This window comes from Camelus ferus, chromosome 5 (genome assembly GCF_009834535.1).
Source record: "Camelus ferus isolate YT-003-E chromosome 5, BCGSAC_Cfer_1.0, whole genome shotgun sequence".
NCBI classification, from domain to species: Eukaryota; Metazoa; Chordata; class Mammalia; order Artiodactyla; family Camelidae; genus Camelus; species Camelus ferus.
The window spans coordinates 27,533,885-27,559,887 of NC_045700.1; the positions used below are offsets into that span (position 1 = coordinate 27,533,885).

The following is a 26,003-nucleotide window of genomic DNA, read 5'->3' on the forward strand; positions in this document are numbered from 1 at the left end:
AGAAAGCTTTTTACTAGATAGAAAAAGAGACCACAGACCATAAGCCACAAGGGGAAACAAAAAGAAGAGTTTCTCTTTCCTCCTGTTACTGAAAAATAACAAAAGATTTTTGTCCTATCATCTGATAATTTAGAGAGTCTTCTGAGGATATCCCCAAAAAGTATACAGTTCTGTGATCTATTTGGAAGATTCTTTTGGTTGCCTAATCACATAAACTTTTTAAACAACAGAGTGAAAAGACACGAAAAAAAATTTGTCATCCCCTGATATAAAAAAAAAATCCCAAACCTTTCTTTCCTGCAAAGAATTTTTAAATTGTTTTGATATGTGTATTTTAACAGCACAGAAGACAATCTTTTTATAATAGTTTTTAAAATTAAAAAAAATTTAAGTATAGTTGATTATAATAGTTTCTGATTCATCAATATTTCTTGGAACAAATTTAAATGTCTAGGCTGGAAAAAATTAAACCAAAAAATTAGTACCTAAAAATTACAGAAAGGCCAAAAAATATGTGCTTGATTCAGGAGATGAGGGCAGACATTTGCTCTGATGAAGCCAGCTAAATAAAAGAGCTAAATGAAGATTACAGTCTCACTGTCCCAATTACAAGATGAATGAGGAACTGGTTAAGCACTAATGTTAGAAAACTGTCGGAAAGACTGTGTCACTTACTATAATGCAAAGTATGTAGTATCCAGGAAGACAAGGGCAAAATGAATGAATATTCAAAAACAGAAAGAAAAGAACCCTATGCAATACACTTAAATCTTTTGGACAGAGACCACCTCCTTTTCTTCCCCCCAAGCAGTAAAAGTTATTATTCTGATATACAGTCAAAGTTGGGGGAAAAGAACTGGATTAGTGTCACCAAGTATGCCTGCATAGTTCTTGGTAAGTATCAGTGGGATCTTTGTTTACAAAACCTGAGCAACTTAAATCTGCCCTGCTTTGCCACTTACTCTACACATTGAACTCCAGAAAGTGTCACTTATGAAAACCTTACAATTGTAGTGAAAAAAGAATGGAGAAATTTACTAAGATTCACAGAAGAAAGACACTTTTCTTTTTCTTTTTCTTTTTTGCTAACAGCAAGATGTTTCAAATACTGCTCAGAATGAGATTACTCATGGAAAACCCAAGTAGACTACCACAGATAGTTTGTTAAGGGCAGTAAAGCAGGAAAACAAAAACCAAAAAACACAACTTTTCTTTCTGTTTACTTTATTGTTTCAATGTGTTGTTCTTGGTTAATTTATTGTTCTTGCCTTTATTTATTGTTGTGTTTATGTGAGATTTAAAGCTGGCTCTGAATTATATGACCCTTCTCTATATATTACCCCCAGACCAGAATACAAATATGGCGGGGACTACTCTTTTAAAAAACTTTAAATTTGAATACGGAATATTACTCATCCATAAAAAAGGAAACAATGCCATTTGCAGCATCAAGAATGGACCCAGAGATTACCATATTAAGTGAAGTAAGTCAGACAGAGAAAGACAAATATCATATGATAACACTTACATGTGGAATCTAAAAATATGATACAAAAGAACTTATTTACAAAACAGAAATAGACTCACAGACATAGAAAACAAATATATGGTTACCAAAAGAAAAAGTGTGTAGGAGAGATAAATTAGGGATTTGAGATTAAGAGATATATACTACTATACATAATATAGATAAACAACAAGGACCTACAGTATAGCACAAGGAACTATATCCAGTATCTTGTAATAATCTATAATGGAAAAGAGTCTGAAAAGGAATATAGATAGGTATACATAATGGAATCACTTTGCTGTACAGCTGAAACATTGCAAATCAACTTTACTTCAATAAGAAAAAAAAACCAAAAAACAAAAAACTAAAAAACCCTTTAAATTTGAAAAATTAAAAACTCTTAACCAAAAAACTAAAAATAAACAATGGCATTTTACCCATGTATAAATATGCACACAAAAAACTATCCAATTTATTCATTTATACAACAGCCAAGTAAAGCACACCATTTGCTGAACATTCACACGTACATTTACAAATAATAGATAAAATTTGTTTTACATTAATAGTCTTTCTCCTAGGTGTTCTTAAATGTCCAAATCTAAGGCACTGAACTGAAAGGCATCCTGGTCATGCTGTTCAAATATTTTATCTTCTTCTGGAAGTTGTCCAGAGAAAGAGAAAGCCAAAGCTACAGAGAAAATTAACAGGCATCTTTAAAATTTCTCTGAATTCTAATCATTCTTCTCATCTCTCTGATTGCACTGTAACATTCTTAGAGACCATGTAGTAGTATAAAGAGACAAACTGTAGGGCAGTTAGGTTATAGTCAATTCTTCAATGATAGTATTCCACTACTATATATCCCAGTGCACCTAGCAAGATACTTTTAATGTGGTATGTCCAGTGAAAGCATTTTTCTTCATAAAACAAGAGTAAAACTCACAAATTATTATACTTCCTAATTTTAAAAGGTGAAGAAAAAATCAGCCTGCCTGCATTAATGAAATTTTGGACACAAGGCAAACATTAAACTATAATTAGAAAACATACACAAAGAATCAACTGAGTATTTGCTTTACTCTGTATCAGTTTCCCAATTATCATCATGATCACATGGGAAAACTCTTCTAAAATATGATTTCTGGGTCTCAGTCATTAATCTAGGAATCTATACAATGTTCCCTGATTGACTCTGCTATACCATCAGGTCTAGAAACCACTGCCCTACACTATGGGCTCAAATAAATAAGTGGCATTGCAGCTCTGACTTTTCTACTATCTTATGTCATGTTGCAAAGTTCTAACACACACATAAAAGTGGATACCTACATATGTTGGAGAAGATTCTCAATACACCAATTCCAGAGCACTTCCATATTACAAATCAGAAAGGTACTGACCATTTAAAATTTATTCCTACACTGACAAAGGACAAAAATAACAAGAATTATTAAAATATGCCACCTGAGGCTGCCTGCTCAGAATAATCTATCCACATTACTCATGACATTAAGATCTCTACAACTTAACACACTTAAAATTGAAGGGATGATAAAAGGAGAAATACTCCAATATATTCATTAGCAACTAGTTATCATAACTATACTTAGAATTTCAGACTTTTAAAAACATGTTAACTAAAGCAGAACAATTAAATGATTAAGTTCAAAATTCAATCATGTGTATATTCAGTTTCCACTTATCAACTGAGGTGGTATATTTATCATAACTACCCATTCGTATGCTTTCCAAAACCTACATGTTGATAGATTCCTGAGAATTATGAAGCATGCCCTTTTCTACTCCTGAGATTCCATAAACAGTTATAGCTCTTTTTTCTAATGGTGACTTCCTCAGCTCTAAGCCTACACTCAGAGTTTCTACTTCTACTTCATTGTCTCTACATCATATATCTTACATTAATTCTATTTGGCCAACAATAAAAATATTTAGGGATATCTCTTAACACTTAAAAACATAACCAGAAAAAGAAATCATTAATAACTTATTTTCAAATGTAGTTCAATATCCAGTCTGATGTCAAGTGGTTTTCCATCCTACAGATGTTAAACAAAAATCTACTAGGTATGAACAATTAACTTAACCTCTTCATCTTAGGCTAACCACTCTCCTTTGGACTAACAGAGTACTAAACCATGAAGGGAAAACCAATGTAGACAGACTCTTCACAAAGTCCCTCAAGTCAGATATTTTTCTGATTTCTAGTCAGCTGACCAAATACCTCTGAGCATGCTGACTAGCAACAACATACAACATCTATATCATGACAAAATTCAAACTAATTTTTAATATTACTGTCTTAACTTAGAATTACCAAATCTTACAAGGGCACAGATCATGAGACTTGTTTTGGAATACCAGCAGCAATACCTGAGAATAAGTTGTGCAATAAATCACTGAATTAAGTTAATAAAATAAATGTTTCAAAGTCAAAAGCAGATTACTGCTTCACCAAAATAATACTGCTGTCTTAAGTCACAAGTTCTTCATGCCACAGATTTTAGGCACTCAACTTGTTGTCAGCTGTAAAAACTAGATATAAAATTTTGGGTGATATTGTTATGTGGTGATATCATTTCATGATTAAGTTCCTTTAGCCCAAGAAATTAATAACATGAAATAACAAGACCAAACAATATGTCTCTAGCATATTTTTCAATTATCATGTGTGTGAGTTTTTGTATGTACACGTGTATAAGTTTTATATATATATTTATTTGTCTACGAAACACATATAATTTTCGTGGTGACAGGCTGGGTAAGATGTAGCCCAAATGTCGGGGATCTGTGATCTGATCATGGCCTCTCATCTCAGAGGAAAAGAGAGAGGTGGCCATTGCTATTCCAACTTCCTTCATTGTGCAAGTCCCTCTTGCACCTGCTGAGGTATTCCAGGGGGCCAGCATGCTTTGCCCTGCCCTTCATTTTACTTTTATTCTCTTTTGGGAAGCCAGACATCAAATACTAGGACATTCAAAAGAAACTGCATATATGACAGAAATTAAGAAGTCACTGTGCATGCCCAGGGAAAAGTATAGGCTCAAATCACCTGAAAAGACCTTAAGTTTATACGTCAGGTTGATCTTTGGCACGGAGGCAGACCACAACAATTACCAAAAAAAAAAAAAAAAAAAAAACAGTAAAACAATAAACTAAAATAACAACAAAAAACCAGCCAACACTGCAGAATGAGAAAATCTGATTTCCAGAATTACCAAATCATTAAATTCAAATGCCCAGTTTTCAAGTTAAAAACATCAAGAAACATGAAGAAACAGGAAAGTATGGCCCATTCAAAGAAAAATATAAACAGAAGTCCTTTAAAAAGACCTGACAGCAGATCTACTAGGCAAAGACTCTAAAACAACTGTCTTAAAGATTCTCAAAGAATAAAAGATGTGCAAAAAGTCAAGAAAATTATGTATGAACAAAATGGAAATAATATCAATAAAGAAACAGAAAATTGAAAAAGAAATTCTGGAGCTGAAAGTACAATAACTGAGGTGAGGATTTTAATATAGGAATTAGAAGGCAGATTTGATCAGGTAGAAGAAAGAATCCATGAACATGAAGACAGGACAATAAAATTTACCAAGTCAGGAAAATAAATAGAAAAAAGACTGAAGAAAGGTGAACAGAGCCTAAGTAATCTGTGGGACAGCATCAAATGGGCCAATATAAGCATTGTTGGAGTCTCAGAAGGAAAAGAGAAAGAAAAAACGGAGGAGAGAACATATGAAAAAAATAACAGCTGATATTTTCCAAATTTGATGAAAGACATGAATATGAACACCCAAGAATCTGAACAATGTAACAAGTATGATGAACTCCAAGAGAGCTACACAGAGACACATTATAATAAAGCTTTAAAAAACAGAGAAAGTCTTGAAAGATGCAGGAAAGAAGCAACACTTCACATACAAGAAATTCTCAGTAAGATTATCAGCAGCGTCCTCATCAAAAAATTTGGAGACAAGGGAGTGGTCAGTATTTTCAAACGCTAAAAGAAAAAAAAAAAAAAAAATCTAGTCACCCAAGCAGCGTATATCCAGTAAAACTACCTTTCAAGAGCAAAGGAGGCCTGAAGACATTCCCAGGTAAACAAAAGCTAAGGAATTTGTTACCACTAGACCTGCACTGCAAGAAATGTATAAGGGAGTTCTGCTAGGTGTAATACAAGATGCTAGACAGTAACTCAAAGCCACATTAAGACATAAAAATCTCAATAAAAATACATAGGCAATTTTAAAAGCTAGTATTATTGCAACTTGGTTTTTAACTATTTTGTTTTCCACATAATTGAAAAGACTAATGTACTTCAAATAACTTATTTATGTTTTTGGGTACACAATATATAAAGATATAATTCTGTGACATCAACAACTGAAAGGGGTGGAGATGCAGTAGTAAACAAGCAGATATTTTGGTAAGTTATTGAAATAACATAAACAGGTATTAACTCAAACTAGAAGGTTGTAACTTTAGAATTTTCAAAGTAACCCCTATGGTAACTGCAAAGAAAATACTTATGAATTTACACTAAAAGAAATAAGGAAGTTATTTAAATGTTTCCCTACCCTCTCCCCCCTAAAACCAACTAAGCACAAAAGTAGACAGTAATACAGAAAATGAGGAACAAAAAAGCTATAAGACATATGGAAAACAAACAGCAAAATAAAAGAAAGAATTCCTTTCTTATCAGTAATAATTTAAATGCAAAAGATTTAAACTCTACAATCAAAAGACAGAGATTGGCAGAATGGATAAAAAACATTATGCAACTATATGTTGTCTACAAGAGATTCACTTTAAATCCAAAGACACATTTAGTTTGACAGTGAAAGAATGGTAAAAGACATTCCATGCTTATAATAACCAAAAGAGAGCAGAGCTGTCTATAGTAATATCAGACAAAATAGACTTTAAATCAAAAATGGATACAAGAGACAAAGAATTGTATTATATATTAATAAAAAGTTCAACACAACAAGATTTAACAATTATAAACATTTACACACCAAGTAACAGACTATCAAAGTATATGAAGGAAAAAACTGACAGAACAGAGAAATACAGTTCTACAATAATACGTGGAGATTTCAATCCTCCTCTTTCAATGGATAGAACAACCATACAGAAAATAAGTAAGTAGACAGAGGACTTGAATGACATAATAAATCAACTAGATATAACATACATATTCAGAATACTTTACCCAAAAATAGAATACACATTCTTCTCAAATGCACATGGGTCATTTTCCAGGATATACCATATATTAGGACACAAATTAAGTCTCAATAGATTTTAAAAGATAGACATCATACAAAGTATCTTTTCCAACGAAATTAGGATGAAGTTAGAAATATAAGAAAAGAGATAGTTTAAAAATATGTGGAAATTAAAACAACACACACTTAAACAATCAATGGATCAAAGAAGAAATCACAATGGGAAATCAGTAAATACCTAGAGATGACTGAAAATGAAAACAAAATATACCAAACTCATGGCACACAGGTAAAAAGGTGGTAAAGGAAAAATTTAGATGTATCAACTCTCAAATTTAAAAAGAAGAAAGATTTCAAATCGATAACATAATCTTTAACCTTAAGAAACTATAAAAAGAGTAAAACAACTAAGCCCAAAGCTAGCAGATGGAAGGAAGTAACAGATCAAAGCAGACAAATAGAAAACAGAAAAACAACACAGAGAATCAATGAAACCAAAAGTCATATCTTTGAAAATATCAACAAAATCGACAAATCTTTAGCTAGATGGACTCAGAAGAAGAGAGGAAACTAAAATTAATAAAATCAGAAGTGAATGTGGGGGCATTACTATCAACTCTACAGAAATAAAAAAAAAATTATAACAGTACTATAAACTGCATACCAACAAACTGAATAACCTGGAAAAAAATGGAAAAATTCATAGAAACACAAAATCTACCAAGACTAAATCACAAGGAAATAGAACATCTGAATAGACAAATAACTAGTAAAAAAATCAAACTGAATCAAAAATCTCTTGTCAAAGGAAAGTGCTGGACCTGATGGCTTCACAGGGGAATTTGACCAAAAATTAAAGAACATCAATTCTTCCTACACTTCTCCAAAAACTGAAGAGGGAACACTTTCTATTCATTCTTTGAGGCCAGCATTACCTTGATACCAAAGGCAGACAAAGACACTAGAAGAACACTACAGCCCTATATCCTTATGAACATTGATGTAAAAATCCTCAAAAAATACTAGCAAACTGAATTCAGCAGCATATTAAGAAGATTTTACATCATGATCAAATGAGATTTATTCCTGGAATAAAACGATGGTTCAACATACAAAAATTGATCTATATAATACTTCACATTAACAGAATCGGGGGAAAAAAAACGGAATTATCTTAACTGATGCAGAAGCATTAAAAATTCAACTAAACAAGGGAACAGAAGTTAATGATATCAACATAATAAAAGTTTTATGAAAAGCCCACAGTGAACATCATGATGAAAGACCGAAAGCTTTCCCTCTGTGATCAGGTAAAAGGTAAAGATAACTACTTTTATCCCTTGTATTCAACACAGTACTGGAAGTTCTAGTCTGAGCAATTAGGCAAGAAAAATAAGGATATCAAATTGAAGCAGAAGAAGTAAAACTGTCTCTGGTCACAGATGATATAATCTTGTATGCCGAAAACCATAAAGATTCCATAAAGAATTTGTTCAAACTAATACATGAATTCAGCAAAGTAGGATACAAAATCAATACAAAAAAAAAAAAATCAGTTGCGTTTCTAAAACAATCTGAAAAGGAAATTAAGAAAACAACTCCATCTACTACAGCACCAAACAGAATAAAATATTTAGGAATTAACATAGCCAAGGAGGTGAAAGACTTGTACAATGAAAATTACAAATCACCACTGAAAGAAACTTAAGAAGACAAAAATGGAAATACATCCCATGTTCATAGATTGGAAGACTTAAAACATTGTTAAGACGGCAACACTACCTAATATGATTTATAGATTCAACACAATCTCTATCAAAATCCCAGTGGTGTTTTTGGAGGAAAAGAAATACCCACACTAAAGTTTACATGGAATCTCAAAGGACTCTAAATAGTCAAAACAATCTTTAAAAAATAACAACAAAGCTGGAGGGCTAACACGTCCTGATTTCAAAACTTACCACAATGCTAACCAAAACAATGTGGTACTGGCATAAAGACAAATATACAGACCAACAGAACAGAAAAGATACACACACACACAAACACACACACACACACAAACACACATTGTCAAATGATTTTTGACAACAGTGCCAAGGCCATTCAATGGGCAAGGACAGTCAAAAAAAGATGCTGGGAAAATTAGACATCTACATACAAAAGAATGAAGCTGGACCCTTACCAAACACAATATATTTAAAAAATCAATTCAAAATACATCAGAGACCTAAATAAATGACCTAAAAGTATAAATCTCTTAGAACAAAACATTGGGCAAAATCTTCATGACATTTGATTTTGCAATAGATTCTTGGATAGGACACCAAAAGCACAAGCAAAACAAACAAACAAAAAGAAAATAAAAATACACTGGACTTAAGAAAAATTGTAAATTTGTGCATTAAAAGACACTATTAATATAAAAAGGCAACCCACAAAATGGGAGAAATATCTGCAAATCATTTATCTGATAAGGATTAAATATATATATATATATATATATATATATATATATATATATATATATATATATACATACACATACACATACACACACATATAACTCAGCAACACAAAAACAAATAACCCAATTCAAAAGTGGGCAATGGATTTGAATAGACATTTCTCCAGAAAAGATTACAAATAAGTACATGCAAAGATGCTCAACATCACTAATCATTAGGAAAATCCAAATCAAGACTACAATGATACACCATCTTACACTCTTTAGAGTGGTTACTATCGAAAAAAAACAGAAAAAACAAGTGTTGGAGACAATGTGGAGGTATTGGAACATTTTGTACTATTGGTGGGAATGTAGAATGGTATGGCAGGCTGTGGAAAACAGTATGGAAGTTCCTCAAAAAATTAAAAACAGAATTACCATATGGTACAGTCATTCCATTTCTGGGTATATATACTGAAAAGTACTGAAATCAGGGTCTCAAGGAGACATCTGTACACCCCTGTTCTTAGCAGCATTATTCACAATTAATAAAGCATGGGAACAGCTCAAGTGTTCATTGTCAGGTAAATGGATAATCAAAATATAGTCTACACATACAATGGAATGTTAAACCTTAAAAATCTTGATAATGTGAAAATAATTATACAAAAAAATGAGTGAAATTTCACCTAACTAAAAAAAAAAAAAAGAATAAGAATGCAAATTTTTCATTTTTCACAGTAGGAAGACAATACTGTCCAAAACTGAAACACAGTATTAAAAAGGAAATTTTTTTAAAATCTTAGATTGGGATCCTTTATAAAATCTCTTAAATAAATCTTCAAAGTTCAGCAATTCCTACAATTATTACTTGGTTAAATTCAGGGAAACTACACATTAGCAATATCACTATTGGTAACCCAAGATAAGATGTTTCCTTGAGTATATAATATTGGTATAAACACAAGTGCTGGCGTGTACACCCCTCCACCCCAACTATTCACCAAAATGGAGAATCTAGAAACCACTTCATAGTATTTGTCACTTAAAAGAGCATTTGCCACATTTATACATATTTACATATATACATATATTTGTTCACATAGACACACACAATATATTCACACACATATCTTATTATTTTTCCTATTACTACCTTAAAGGAGAAAACCAGAAATAGAATCAGTGGATTAATCTGTCAAAGAAAAAGAACCGAGTAGCTCAGCTAAGTAACAAAAAATAATCTAGACCAGGTAAAATATTTTTTTTAAGTTTTATTAAAATCTTTTGAAGTACTATAAAATAACCTGCCTTTTGAATGAAATACTGCAAAAAGAGGGGCAAGTTTTATTTGTTTGCTAATTATTTTTGGTTGACGCAAACTGGGTTGAGTGAAGCACCTTAGCCAAGCCATACAAAAGTAAACTAGTACTTCAAAAGAATGGTCAATGAAATGACAACATAATGAGAAAGGAAAATAAGATGAAGCCCATAGTAGTAATGTGAGCAAGACTCATAAAACTGTACGCCAAAGAGAGCATTTACAAGAGAAAAACGGTGAGAACATGTCCTATTTACTTAGTTTCAGAATTGTCCAACTAGGTCAAAGAAACAAAAAATAGTTTTTCGTATCCTGCAGATCAACGGGTTCCAAGATAGTTGGTGCTAAATGATCCTCAAAGATAAGGAAAATATTTAAAAAATTTTTAAATTTTACTTACAAATATTTATTAAAAATAAGAACAAAATTAAGCTTAGATAATATTTAATCAATATCTTCACTTGATCCTTGTGTTAGTAGGAGTCCTAAGAAAAGAGTGGGAGATTAGTAACAGATAGGGGTTACAAGTGGCACCATCATATGTTTATTCAACTTCAGCTTATTATCACATAATGTAGGTAAAATGGGCCCAGTTGGATGAAATTAATAAATCCAGTTAACTTGCTGAACTTAAAGGCATTGTTATGATGTTTTAAATGAAATAAAAATGACTCAGGTGTTCCAATAAATTGCAGATCTTTCATGGAATGAAAAGTGACCTCCTGTCAAAAGCATAGTGCTTAGGAAAAATACCCTCCAAACAAAAATATTTTATGTAAAACTTCCAGGTAAAAGTAGGAAAGAAGCTGCTTTTTGAAAGAAACTTGTGCTATGGAGAGAGAACTTTGAAAAAATTTTCATCTCCGATTTTGTGGCTGAAAATGGTATATCACTTATAAAAATTCTTACACATATGCACTTAAATAAACTTACTAAGAGAACTTTTTAACGTATTGACAGATATTCCTGCAAAGATTAGTAGAAGTGAGTTTTATAACCATTTAAGAATATAAAAAGATACCACTTTCCAATCAGTTTGCAAAAGCGACTAATTTACATGAGAGAAGATGAAATTTACTGACAGAATTCCTACAACCTCCGTAAAGTTGGAGGATGGGACTGAAAATAAAAAATATACAAATAAGCATTATTTTCTTCAATAATCTTTTTTTGGGGCAAAAACCTAAGGTTCCAGCAGAGAAGCATATTACTTTGTCACAAGAACTCTTAGTAAATTAAAAAAAAAAAGTATCAATTCTCTCTTGCTGAAGATGACTAAAGAAAACATTGAAAATAATACCACTGCCAATCTCCATTTAATTAGGTAAAAGTTCTGAAATACAAATTCTACTACTGGTTATCTAGTGCCTAACTCTGTATGGTTGACATTTTTCAAAGAAGAGTAAGAATGAACAGACTAGAACTCTGCCACAAAATGTTCTTGGTTAGATAAGCAGTCAAATAATGTAAAACAAAAGGCATTTTAGGAGAAATCTATGAAGTGTTTCCACGTTTTGTTATTGTTCCTTGAAATGAAACAGGTAAGAATATATTTAAGCTGTTTTTCAGTGAGCTAGAATTAATATCCACATCTCTTTCCACTTGGAGTATTTGTAGCAAGATATAGATTAAAATAGTTAAAAGAATTGTTGACAGTGGGGGAAATAAGGGACAAAACAGGTATAAATTCCAAGTCAACAGAGAAGCAAACATATTGTTAGCACTCTTAAAGAGATCAGGTTGAAAACGTTGTCTATGAAATTATATAGATTTAGTAATAAGTCAAATTGGAGCACTGTTTCTGGTAAGATGTTTTCTTGAGTTCTCCAGAACTGAAGCATAACTTCAAATAAAATTACAGCTTTTTGTGATTTCTAGATAAACTTGCCACAGTGGAGTAACTGCTGACAATTTTATGAAATCTTTTTTTCTCCTCATTTGTACCCAGTGAATATAGAGGGGTATAATTTACTTAGGAACTCACTCAGATCAAATAAATCCAAGGCTTAATAATCTTTGGTCTAATCATATGATGACATGCTATTTTCTTCATTGATATTAAAATTAAGAAAAATATTTTATAACATGTAATACTCAAAACTGACCAAATAATTAACACAGAAAGGTTTGCAGTTCTCCAGAAAAGCCATACTGTCTCTCACCTCGGCGTTTTCAATACAGCATAGCAGTGTGCCTGGAACCACATACACACATGGAGACACATCCTCACACATATACCTGTATATATCATACACATACATATGTATCTTTTAGTAAATGTATTTACTTTATAAAGTATCTATTTGAATCCTGACACTGAATACGCCCATTGGGTTGTTTTTGAGAACATGATGGTTAAATAGTCACAAAATAAGTAAACACCTTCAGTAGGGAAATCATAGGCTTAGTAACATGAAATCTTCAGGAAAAGAAATTTACAAATTAGTACAGTATTTTATGATTAACATAATCATAAATTATGATTACAAATGATGAAAAGTATAAATTCTGCATTAACATGAAACAGTAAATAAAAAAGAATATTGGGAGGACTTCTTTAAAACGTATCTAAAAATATATTTACTTCTGAACTATGAAATGAAAGAAAAGCTAGTGAAAGAAGCAACACAAAACCTTTCAGCTTCTGGAATGCACTGTATGACTTCACTGGAACTGATTTATCTCATAACTACATCAGAAATATTATACTGGCTAACAGTAGTCTACATTCTCTGAGCACATGGAATCTGACTAGAAACATGCTGAATAGAAGAAATTAAGCTTGTGAATTAAAGCTAATGTGCGTACTTGGATGGATAAACAGTATAAAGAAAACAAAGACTTAAACCAGTGAAAATGTCACTTTTTGAAAAGAGGAGCGTATCATATACGGGACTCAAGATTTAAGACTTGGGCACTAATGTCAGTGAATAAGGAGAGTGGATATATGGGCAATATTTTTTCTGAAAAGCTCTGAAGTACCCATAAAGTACACTATTGTACTTTTCTGCAAAAGCAATTATTCCAGGGCATATGCTCAATTTGAGAAAAATAATGAACAGTCCTACCCACTACTTAAATAATTCTTTCCTTTGACATGCTCACACAGTTGAATTTATGTAAATGTAAATATGATACGCTACAACTTCAGTGAATTAATTAGCAAATGTTAATTAAACTATTTTTGTAAGGAAACTGAAAATAACATTGCCTTAGAGAGAAATCATTTGAGGATTTCTAGAAATTATCCATGTGAACCCCAAATCTTAGAATTTTCCCTAAAACCTTTAAGAACAGTATGTTTCTAATGAGACTTTCAGCTTATGCAGGAAACATAAGGAGACCAAATTCTTACAATTTGAGTACTACGGCCAAAAAAATTATGCTCTTCAACTGTGCTTACTCAAGAATACTAATGAACACACAGTGCGTCCCACCCCGGTCCCATCAGCAGGTTTAAGTAAGTTTGCCATGATAGAAGAAAACTTAAGTTTAAACATTTTTACTGTAATAGGATCTTAAATTTTTTTTTTATGGAAGAGAATGCTAAAAAGGATTAAAAAAAAAAAAAAAAGACAGCTTAGAGGTTTTTCTTATACAACAGCATACTATTAACAGGGGAAAACATTATCCTTTTCAGACTCCAAACCAGGAAAATGCTCAAAAACTAAAGTTATTCTTTGAACTGCAAAATAACTGTACATCATAATGACTTTAAGGCAATAAAATATCCAAAGCATCTTCATAAAAGTTACAGACTCACTTATTTTTAGCAAGATCACCAAACATAACTCCCTCATTTTCACATGGGAAAAACTGAGATGCAAATTTACGCACAGATCCAGTGGCAGGCAAACCTAGGTTAAGAACTTGGGTGCAATATATCCATCCTTTTTCGCAAATTTTTCCCCCTTAAACAGTTAAGTGAAACAGCTAACTGATGGTCAGTTATTGGCAGATAGGTTCATATACACTGTTTTAATATTGATGGCATTCTTTTTTTTTAAATTGAAGTATAGCTGATTTACAACATTGTGTTAGTTTCAGTTATACACCAAAGTGTTTCAGTTATACACATACATATATATGCTCTTTTTCAGATTCTTTTCCATTACAGATTAAAGTCATTCTTTATACAACCTTTTCATGTAAACACCATTCTCTTTTCTAAGAAAATGCTATTCCTTAACCACTGAAGTAATGAAATAAAAAAAAACCCAACCTCATTGAAATAAAAACACCCAAGAACCATAAATAAAAGCACCAGTCTCCTTATTAAGGCTATAAGGAGTACTCAGTACTTTAGGTGAAAAAAACTCCACTATATCCTAACCAATCAATTTCCTAATTCTCAAATAAAACAGAACTAACTCATCATAGATTATTCCTTTAAAAAGGCAACAAACAGGTAAACAGACATGGAATTTCCAACATTAGATCTGTGGTGCAATCTACTTGTTAATAAAAATGGTGTTTCCTAAGTAAACAGGAGAAAGCACAAGGGGGAATACTCTTTTCTTCCTTCGGAGGAACACCAGGCTGCATAACAATGAGTCAAACCTAACAAAGGGGTAGGCTAGGAAGTACAGGTTTTCCCTTTAAGAAGGCTGACAGTGTATACTAGCTTACCTAGACTTCTTTCAGAAATGTCACTGATGTTACAAAAGAAACAACAACAAAAAGGATAAATCTGTGCCATCAGGAAAGCTAAAAAGCTGAGATGACCTGAACGCTAAAGAATTTCTGGAAGGTACAAAGCACATGGGCTAAAAAGCCAGCAGAAAAAAGGGAGTTACAACACAATATTTCTAAAAGAAAACTGAGAGAAGTTTGCTCAGCAGAACTCCAGAATAACTCTAAGAGCTTAAGTAGCAGGAAGACAAAAATTATAAAGACAAGGAAAATGAATGGTAAAGAGGCTTCCCAGTCTCTACCTGAATACTCTCATTAGCTCCATTTATCCCAACTGAGGGCAACAACTATAGTTCTCTATGTAAGGTGAGAGCTGCTTCAGAAGATACCTAGAGTCCGCACTGAGATCTGAGAAGGGAAGGTGGTGCCCCAGATAACTTTCTGGCCCTCTTGAGAAATATCTCATACTCAAAATGCAAGGCTCTCCTTATATCCGAAAGGAAAATTTGGTATTTGCACTTTAAGTAGCCTCCAAAATGGCTCCCTAAGGTTCTCATCTTCTACTCTGCTTGTCTGAGTAATCCTCTACAACAATATAGAGCTGGCTAGTATAACCAACAGGTTATTGTGGAAATAATAGAGTGTGACTTTGGAGGAAAGGCTTTGACTTCCCCTGGACCTCCTGCTCTGGGTGAAGCCACCTGCCATGTAGGGAAGAGTCAGGCAACCCTATGACGAGGTCCACATGGTAAGAAACTGAGGCCTCTTGCCAGGAGTCAGTAGTAACTTGCCAACCACATGAGTGAACCAGTTTAGATGCAGATTCTCCAGCTCCAGTCAAGCTTCTGTATGACTGCAACTCCAGCTAATATTTTGACTATAACTTGTGAGAGACCAAGAACCACAACCATCTATCTAATCTGCTCCTGAATTTCTGACCCACAGAAACTGTGTAAGAAAATAAATGCTATTTTAAGGAACTACTGGTTGCAACTGTTTTAAAGTAGCTTGGCTTGCTACACAGCATCAAATAACTAATATACCTTTTTTTAGAATTTATAAAAAGCAATGAAAGTACTGATAATCTAGTTATTAATATTGAGAGTCAGTCATGAATGAATACTATAAACGTCCTCTTCAAAACAAAACAAACCAAAAAAAAAACAAACAAAAAAAACAACCCAACCCCAAAACAAAAACATAACAAAATCTAGAGGATATGACCAAGGTAAAATTTAGAGAAGAACTTATGGTATTTATTAGATAATAAAAAAATACAGATCAGTCTCTATCCCTGGTTTCTGGCACAGAACTCCAGAAACCCTTGTAATTTCCTAAGTGATAAGAGCATCTGGAGCATTTTTTATTCTACTATTTGGTCACCGAACTCGATTCCTGACACAGGGATCCTGAAATCTTTGTGATTTCCTAGGTGGTAGAAATGTTTTTTGTTCTAATGAGGCGACTTTCAGTGGGCTCCTGAATGGGTACTGGATGAGAGCTAGTCACCAGAAAGACCAATTCATGATTAGAAGCTTGGAGTTTTCAACTCCACCCCCTATTCTGTAGAGTAGGGAGAACGGCTAAAAATGGAGTTAATAATCTATCATGCCTATGTAACGAAGCATCCTCCATAAAAATTCCAAAAGTATGGGTTTTGAAGAATTTCCGGGTTGGTGAACATGTGGGGATTTGGGGAGTGTAGCAGTCACTCTGAGAGGATGTCAAAGCTCCACATCCCTTCTCCATACCCTGCCCTATACATCTCTTCCAAGTGACTGCTCCTGAGTTACATTCCTTCATAATAAACTGAGAATCTAGTAAGTAAAATGTTTCTCTGAATTCTGTGAGCTGCTCTAGCAAATTAATCAAACCCAATGGTGGGGGGGTTGTTGAAACCTCTGATCTATAGTGGGTTGATGAGAAGTACAGGTGACAACCTTGACTTGCAACTTACATCTGAAGGGGCAATGGGATGTCTTGTAAGGGCTGACTTATTAATCTGTGGAATCTGATACTATCTCTCGATAAATAGTGTCAGAATTAAGTTGAACTGTAGGACACCCACCTAGTGTCTCAGAAGTGCTTGGTGGTGTGGGGAAGCCTGTTCCCTCCCCACAACCCTAGGCTGAAACTGAGAACTATACACTATTAAATAAACTTACTATTTAAGAAGAAAATACGTAATTTGCAATAAGCAACTTATAAAGGAAATTAAGTAAACCAAGACTGTATAACAAAAATAAGGATCAAGGCACATAATTCATGAAATTATTATTAATAAAATAACAAATAGTAAGAAAAGTAAAGGGAGAAAACCTGAACAAATTAGTCATCACAAAAGAAATGCAATGGGTGCTCAAAACAGAGCACAAAAATGGCTATAGATTTAGGTAGTTTGGGAATATAATTTTTAACTAAACATTCAAAAAAGAAATTCAAAGGGATTTAAACAGTTCCAGTATCAAGAAAAAAGATACAGGGCTTCTGACTTTATTCTATGCAACAGATATAATCTTTGTTAATAAAACTATACAAAGAGTAAAAAAATCTTTATAGATGAAGGTCACACAGAATTCATAAAGAGAATCAAAGATTCTCACCGGCTCATGTAAATATCATATGTAAATAAGAAAAAAGCAATGTTCAGAATGTTAGAAATCTAGGCGGGGAGGGTATAGCTCATGTGGTAGAGCACAGGCTTAGCATGCGTGAGGTACTGGGTTCAATCCCCAGTATCTCCTCTAAAAATAAATAAAATAAATTATCTCCTCCCAAAAGAACATAGAGTAAAAAATGACAAAAAAATGCTAGAAATCTGGTTCTTAAATTTGAAATAGAATTGGAATCAAAAACCCATTGTAAACAATGTTGCAAATAGAACCATGAACAATTCTTTCCCCATTTCTCAGCAAACAGTGTGGAATAACTGGACGTTGGCAAGCATAAAAATGAGTTGCCACAGACCTCACATTTTTCACAAATATTAACCCAAAATCGATCACAGACTTATACATAAAACACAAAACTGTAAGGTTTCTAAAAAGGAAAAAAGGGAAAATGTAGGTGACCTTGGGTTTGGTGATGAATTTTTGGATACAACATCCAAAGAATGAACCATGCAAGAAAAATTGATAAACTGGATTTTATTTAAATTAGCAATTTCTGTTCTGCCAAAGACACTGTTAAGAGAATAAAGACAAGTCAAAGACTGAGAAAAAATATTTGCAAAATACATATCTGATAAAAGACTGGTATCCAAAAATATACAAAGAACTCTTAAAACTCAACAATAAGAAAACAACCCAGTTTAAAAATGTACAGTAAGATATACAGATTGCAAACAAGCATACGAAAAGACGCTCAATGTCATATCTCTAGGGAACTGCATATTAAAAACAACAATCTACACCTGTTAGAATGGCTAAATCCAAAACAATGCTGATGAGGACATGCATTAGTAAGAACTCAGATTTATTACCGACTGTAGTCCAAAATGGTACATCCATTTTGGAAGACAGTTTGGCAGTTTCTTACAAAACTAAACACACTCTTATCACAAAACCCAGCAGTCATGCACCATGGTATGCACCCAAATGAATTGAAAATTTATGTCCACACAAAGACCTGGACTTTTACAACAATTTTATTCATAATTGCCAAAACTTGGAAGCAACCAAGATATCCTTCAATAGGTATATGGATAAACAAACTGTGATACATCTATAAAATAAAATATTCGGTGCTAAAAAGAAATGAGCTATCAAGCCATGAAAAGAAACAGAGGAAACTTAAGAGGTATATTGCTAAGGAAAAAAAGCCAATCTGAAAAGGGTGTACACTGTATGATTCCAACTATGACAATTTGGAAAAGGCAAAAGTATGGAGATATTGAAAAGATCAGTGGTTGCCAAGAGTTCAAGGGACAGTTGGGAAGATAGAGAGCATAGGGGACTTTTAGAGCAGTTAAAACTATTCTCTAGCATACCGTCACGGTGGATATATGTCATTATACAGTTGTCAATTTTCACAATGTTCAACTCAAAGAGTGAATCTTAATGTAAACTATGGATTTTCATTAATAATAATGTATCAATACTGGTTCATCAAGTGCAATAAAAGTACCACACTAAGGTAAGATGTTAATAATAAGGGAAACTAGGTTAAAGGTAAGAGGAGCTGGGTAGGTGCAGATTTATGGGAATGTTCCACACTCAATTTTTCATGAAACAAACAAACCAAAACCCGCCCCCCGACCCCATCTATTTAAAATTTTTTTTAAAAAAGGAAAGATCTAAGTCACAATTTCTGAAAACACCAGGTGGGAATACGAGCTTATAGAAAATTTGTGAAAACAAAATGTAAGCACAAAAAGTAGTCAGTTTAAGTCAGTAAGACAGACAACCTATAAAACAAAGTAAAAAAAAAAAAAAAGTGTATGGACAAAATCTGCTTTAGCAGATTGTGACCCAACAGGGTTGATTGCAAAACAGTGGACAGTAATTCAAGGGAAATGTTAGCTACATTAAAACTACTTTAACTAAAACTGTTTTTAAAAGTAATTCATAATAATTAAAATAAATATGTTTGCTCTTGTTTTTAAAGAAATCAGATGTTTGAAGAACACTTATAGAGAAAATTTTTTATTTTCTCTTGTCAACACTGATCACAGCATTACTCAGGAACATAGCTCCCAGTAGCTGGTAGGAGATTTCTGCAATATACAGCAAATAAGCATATTATTTTACATAAGTATCTAATACAATGGAAAGATGCCAGCTACATCACATCATTTCTTTTAAAAGTACAGAAGAAAAATCTATGATCCAGCTTTGTTAATAAATGAACAGAAACATAGGTAAAAAACACTAAAATTACATATATGAACATCTTATTATTTCCAGGTGCAGGTACGACAGACGATTTTCACTTTCTCTTATCACTTTACAATGAATGTATGTTACCTTTTTGGTAACTTTAAAAATAATTATCTTGCATATTTAAATTAAAAAATGTATTTTATAATTTGAGTATACAAAGTAATCAATGCTGTGACAGTAAAATTTTAACTTTTACAGATATGTCACATATATAAAATTTCAACATGAATTTTTAAAAACATTATGCCCATCAGACATTGAATCAGAGTGGTGCTAAAACACACTGGACATGATACAAACCACCCAGATTTTAGAGAAAATATTTTTGGTATTTACTTATTATAAAGTAAGTTGACTGAGACATATACCGAACTAAAAGTGATTATTTTCAGAGAGCAATATAAGCTGACATTTCTGGGTCATCTATATAAAAATGTATATTTTTATAAATTGTGGAAAGATGAGAGCAGTCAGGAGAATGTAAAAACATGCACGTGTATGCCAAAAGAAAAGTTAACACATTTAGAACTCTAGTCTTGCCAAGTCTGATTTCAACCTTTAGGTCAAAACTTACACTAATCTCAATTAAACAAGGAAGCAGTATAAAATATAAAACACTAAGATTTTGATGTGTTTTTATTGGAGGTGCAGAGAAAGATCGAGAAGAATGTGAGATTAAGGGGGAAAAATGTAGAAAAACTAGCAACCCCAACACATATTTAAAGATAAACATTTAAGGCAGATTGGGAGTGAAAAGAGGGAAGCAAATTGAAATAAAAGGATGGGGAACAACAGTCTATTCAAGACTTCATCTGTCTCCTAGATTACAATTTTCAACTCATATTGTATTTTCCCATTAAAGCATTAGTAAAATGTTCAAAGCTAACCAGTCTCATCAGCCAATCCTATTCAAATAGGATAAACACATAACATCAAGGTCACTCAATAACTAGTATTTTAATTTGAGCTAGATTTCATTGAGAAAGCCATCTCCAAAAGACCTGCAGGGTTAAAATGGTTAAAAAAAACAGAAGCCTCTATTCCACTCCATCAAAAAGACAAGAGGTTCTACAGAGAGTAACAAAGAAGGACTCTACACTCGGGGATACCAGCTGCAGAAGAAGGTGAGAGTATCAAATTAAAAAGAAAAACAAGTTGAATGTTGAGTTCCTGAGCTCTGTTTTCAACTGGTTCTCAGCACTGGCAATCAAGCTTTTATTTTGGAGCAGGATTTCTTGTGATAACCCATACTGGCATTTTGAACTGAATAATTCTTTGTTATGGGTGGCTATTCTGTGCATCATAGGATGTTCAACAGCACCTGCAGCTTCTATCCACCAGTTTTCAGTAGCATCTTATTCTTGATAATCAAATGTGTCTCTAGACATTGCCAAATGTCCTCGGGGAGATCATATTGCCACAGTTGAGAATCACTTACTTAGAGGCAGAAGATTGGCAAATCCTTCTTATTGAATTCTTATTAACCCAAGAGAAAAAGCTTCCAAATACCTAAAGAAATTAACCTCAGGGTTCTTTTTCTCCCAAATATGTTGCAGCCAAATCTTTCCATAGTGAGAACCATCAATAGCTAGCAAGCCCTAGCTAAGTTCAGAGACATTAAATAGGTTTCCATTGCCGCTTACATAAATTTGAACACACAATCAAGGATCATAATATAGCTGAGGAAAGTCTCTAAAATGAAAAAGACTAAAACACACTAACAGAAAGAATAACTTAGAAAAAAATAGAGCACAGAGGAAGATATAAACCTCAAAACAACACTTAAAATCCATAAAGAGAAAAAAATACCAGAATGTCATGGAAAAAATAAAAAGATTTTTTTAAAGGTATTGAAGATTAAAGATATGATAGGAGAAAAAGTCTCAAACGTTTGAAAAATCAAATTTCTCAGAAAGTGAAAAGGAAAAGATTGGAAAGACATGAAAAATGGGAGAAAAGAAACAGGTCCAGTAGTACAATGTCTAACTGTAGTTCCAGAACCAAAAACATAGAGGCAAGGAAATTACAGAAAATCTATCAGAAACATTCTCAGAGCTAAGGGATACAAGTTGCAGACTGAAAGAACACATGAGATGCCCAGCAAAGGAGATGCCTACAGACTCTAATAATATGTCACCTCACATTAATGTGATATTTCAGAACACTGGCTACAAAAAAGAGAACATTATATAAGCTTCAAACAAAAAGGTTGTAGAAGCTTCCATAAGGGAGAAGAAAGTAAAGTGCGGTGTTGAAAATAAGAATGGCTTCAAATTTTATATCAGACACAGAGTTCCTTCACAAATCTGAAGAAAAACATTACCAACTTAGAATTCTACAACTAGTTAGGGTACAGTTAGGCATTAAAGGAACATAATGCCTCACAACATTTCCTTCTCAAATAGCTACTGGAGATTGCAACCAAACAAAAGGAGTACACAAGACAAAGGATTACATGGGATATAGGAAACAGAAGTGAGGACAGAGATTGCATGATGGGCAACCATAAGCAACCAGCCTAAACTGGAGATCAAAATGTTCTGGGAGATATTTCTTGGAGATGGCTAAACTCATTTTTTTTTTAATTGGTATTTTGGAAACTATACTGATAACTAGCACGTAGTTTGGGACTGAATTAATGATAAATATTCAGAAACTATACAGACACTGAATTGTTATCTACCAAAAACTAAGGTATCAGTGGAATGATGGGGGAGTGGTTGGGCATTTTGTGGGGAAAAAAAATCTAAAATTATATCTTCCATAGAAGGAAGTCAACAGATAATGCCTAAAATGGAAAAAAATCAAGAGGTAGCAAGATGTTACTTGGAAATACGGAGGTAAATACCAAAAGAATCAAGCAAGAAAAATTTTTTTGAAGTGTCTGCCCCTAGAGTGGAGGAAATGGTGGCTTTCCAAGGTGAGGGAATAAAGGCTGAATCATTTCAGTCCACCATGGCATAACTCTGATGGGCAGTATTCTCTAAAACTGAACCTGTGATAAATAGGTATGAGCTGTTTTTAATATAAACCATGTAGAAGTAGTTGAAACTTTAAGCATGCGTTCTTTTACATTTGAAACTGTTAAGTTAAAAAAAGAAGGAAAAAACTGCTTAAAATATTTTCTAAATTTCAATCAATTTGGCTTCTTATACTGTAGAGGTCAATGTGATTTTAAAATTTTTCAGTAATATATGACAAGTTAAAACATACTTTTGGCTAGAAGCAGAAAGAATCTGAAATAAAGTCTCAAAATGTAAAAAGAAGAAAAACGGTTCTATTGATGGTGACGACAGATTAAATCGATCCAACTGCAAAGCCAATAAAAAAAACTTCATAATTAAAATTAAACAAATAAAAATGAGGCAGTATGAACTTACATGTCAAAATCTAGGAGAAGGTAAATGAGAGAAATAAACTACACACCTAGTTACTTTTTCCTGAGGTCTTTTGCCTATTCAGAATAAAACGCTAAGCAACAAGAACAAAGGCTGAGTTACTGGTGACTTTGCTGAGATACTGGAAAAAAAATTAAAGCACAGAACCCATACGTGGCCTGTGGACTCAGATAAACCATCAACCAATTCTGAGACATTAAGGGCAACTTTACCAGGATAAGGAAAATAGAACTTATATACTAGAAGCTCTGCTTAACTCATGTGTATAATAGAAGGAATCTCAATTCTTGATCATGAACTAAGTTACTTGGAATTGGTAGCATCCCCAAACAATTTTCCTAGGAAAATATGTCTTCTTGAGAAAGACAATATTCTAGGACTCGTGTATGCCTACATTTATTCAAATACAATCAGTACACAGGAACACAAGAAAAAAAATCATGAATCAGCAAAAAAGACACATACAACAATTCAGAAACTGGAATTATGAGCCACAGACAATAAACTAACTACAAATACTATGCCAGTAAAAGCCACTATTACATTTTTTAGCAAGTAGAACAGTAAGAATGGACGCAGGTGATATATTTCTTAAAAAGGCACTGATCCACAGAGTCAAGAATCCCAATGAATCCAAAACAAGAAAAAGAATTCCACCCAAAAACATTAAAAAAATAGCAGAAAATCTAAGACAAAGAAAACATTTTTAAAAGACAGAATTCTTTCAAAAGGCAAGAATCAGATTGAAAGCTAACTACTCAAAATCAATAATGGAAGCCAAAAACCAGTGGAACATTATCTTGACAGTGCCGAAAAACAACCACAGTCCTACAATTCAGTACCCTCACAACATTTTTCAAGATTGAAAGTGAAACAAAACACTGTAAAGTAAGCAAAAAATTAAGTAATTTGGTCAGCAGCACACCTAAATTAATTAACTTCTAAAGGGTGAATACTCAAGCAAAAGAAAAAGTTCTCCTAAGAAAATTCAGAGATGCAAAAAGAAATAAAGAACAACAAAAATGGAAAATACATAGGAAAATGTAACTCAATATTGATGGTAGAAACAATGCTGTCCAACAGAAATACAATACCACTCACATATGTAACTTAAAATTTTCTAGTATCGACATTTTAAAAAGTAAAATATATCATAACTTATTGTAATTTCAACAGGTAATCACAATAAAAAATCTTATTTTACATTGTTTTCATACTAAGCCTTAGAAATCTGGGGTGTATTTGACACTACAAAACATGACAATCCAGATGCTAAATTGTCATCAGAAATACTTGATCCTTTAATTTTTATAAAGTTTATAGTTGAGAAAGTAAATTTACATACCCAAGTTGTTCCAAACCTACTTAAGGATCTTCCAGCAACCAAATCAAGTTTTTCAAACTTAAATTACTACAAAACCAAAAATTCAGTTCCTCAGTAACACCAGCCACATTTCAAGTGTTCAATAGCTTGTGGCTACTGTATTGGATAGCACAAATATGGGACATTTTTTCCTAGAGTTAAAACTACAAAAAAAAAAATTAAATAACAACAATAATAGTATATAAATCAGTAAGAACTAAACGAAGATAAAGTTATTATTCAGGATTCAAGAAATGCTCCAAGCACAAAGAAGATATTTGCCACAGTGCTCAAATCTTTACATAAAACATAGACAACTGAATAGAAAACTGCACAAAAAACTTAAAAAGATAATTTAGAAGAAATTCAATTAGCCAATAAATTATTGAAAAAATGCTCAACTTCATTAATAACCAGGACCTACAAATTAACACAGTAATAGAGCTGTATTCATCAGGATGGCAAAACAAAAAATGTCAACTGCAGGCAAAACTGCAGAAAAAAAGAATCTATCATATACCGTTTGTGGGAATATAAATTGATAATATTCATTTTGGAACGTTTGGCGTAAACTACACTCTACAAAAATGCATGCTGTGTATATAAAATACATGTGTAAGAACATTCATCATAGCATTGTTCCTAAGTGCTAAAAACTGGACGCAATACAAATGTCCATAATATTAGACGAGCTGAGCTAATTAATTTATTCATGAAAAAACTTACCACACCACATTTACTATACTATAGTCCTTACTATACAGCAATGACTACATGAATTAAAGCTAACATGAGAGAAAAATTATACATAACATATAATTCATTTACATATAGATAAACAAGCAAAACTAATGTATGTTGTTTAAGAATGCTGACAGATGTGGATAAAAAATACTTAAAATAAAAGTAGGAAATCATTACTGTAAAAATCCAGATAGTGTTAACCCTTGGATGTGGTGAGGAAGGAGGAATAAACAGGAAGGATGGTGGGGGGGCCGGCAAAGTTCTTCTTCTTCAGTTTGTCAGTGATTACAGAGTGTTTGCTTTATAATTATTCATTATACTGCATATCCATGATTTGTGCATTTTTGCACATTCAGTATTTTGCCATAAAAAGGATTTTAAAATGGTTATTTAAGGCATTTTAATGTTTTGCTGTAATTTTTTTCTGTTCTAAAGTGACAAACATTTGGTT

The 26,003-nt window shown here is 32.8% G+C and overlaps 1 protein-coding gene across 2 annotated transcripts in view; it reads right to left on the reverse strand.

Moving 5' to 3' along the window:
- The window catches only part of ORC4 (origin recognition complex subunit 4), a 63,886-nt gene that overhangs the window by 36,548 nt on the left and 1,335 nt on the right, over nucleotides 1-26,003 (reverse strand). The window lies entirely within an intron of this gene.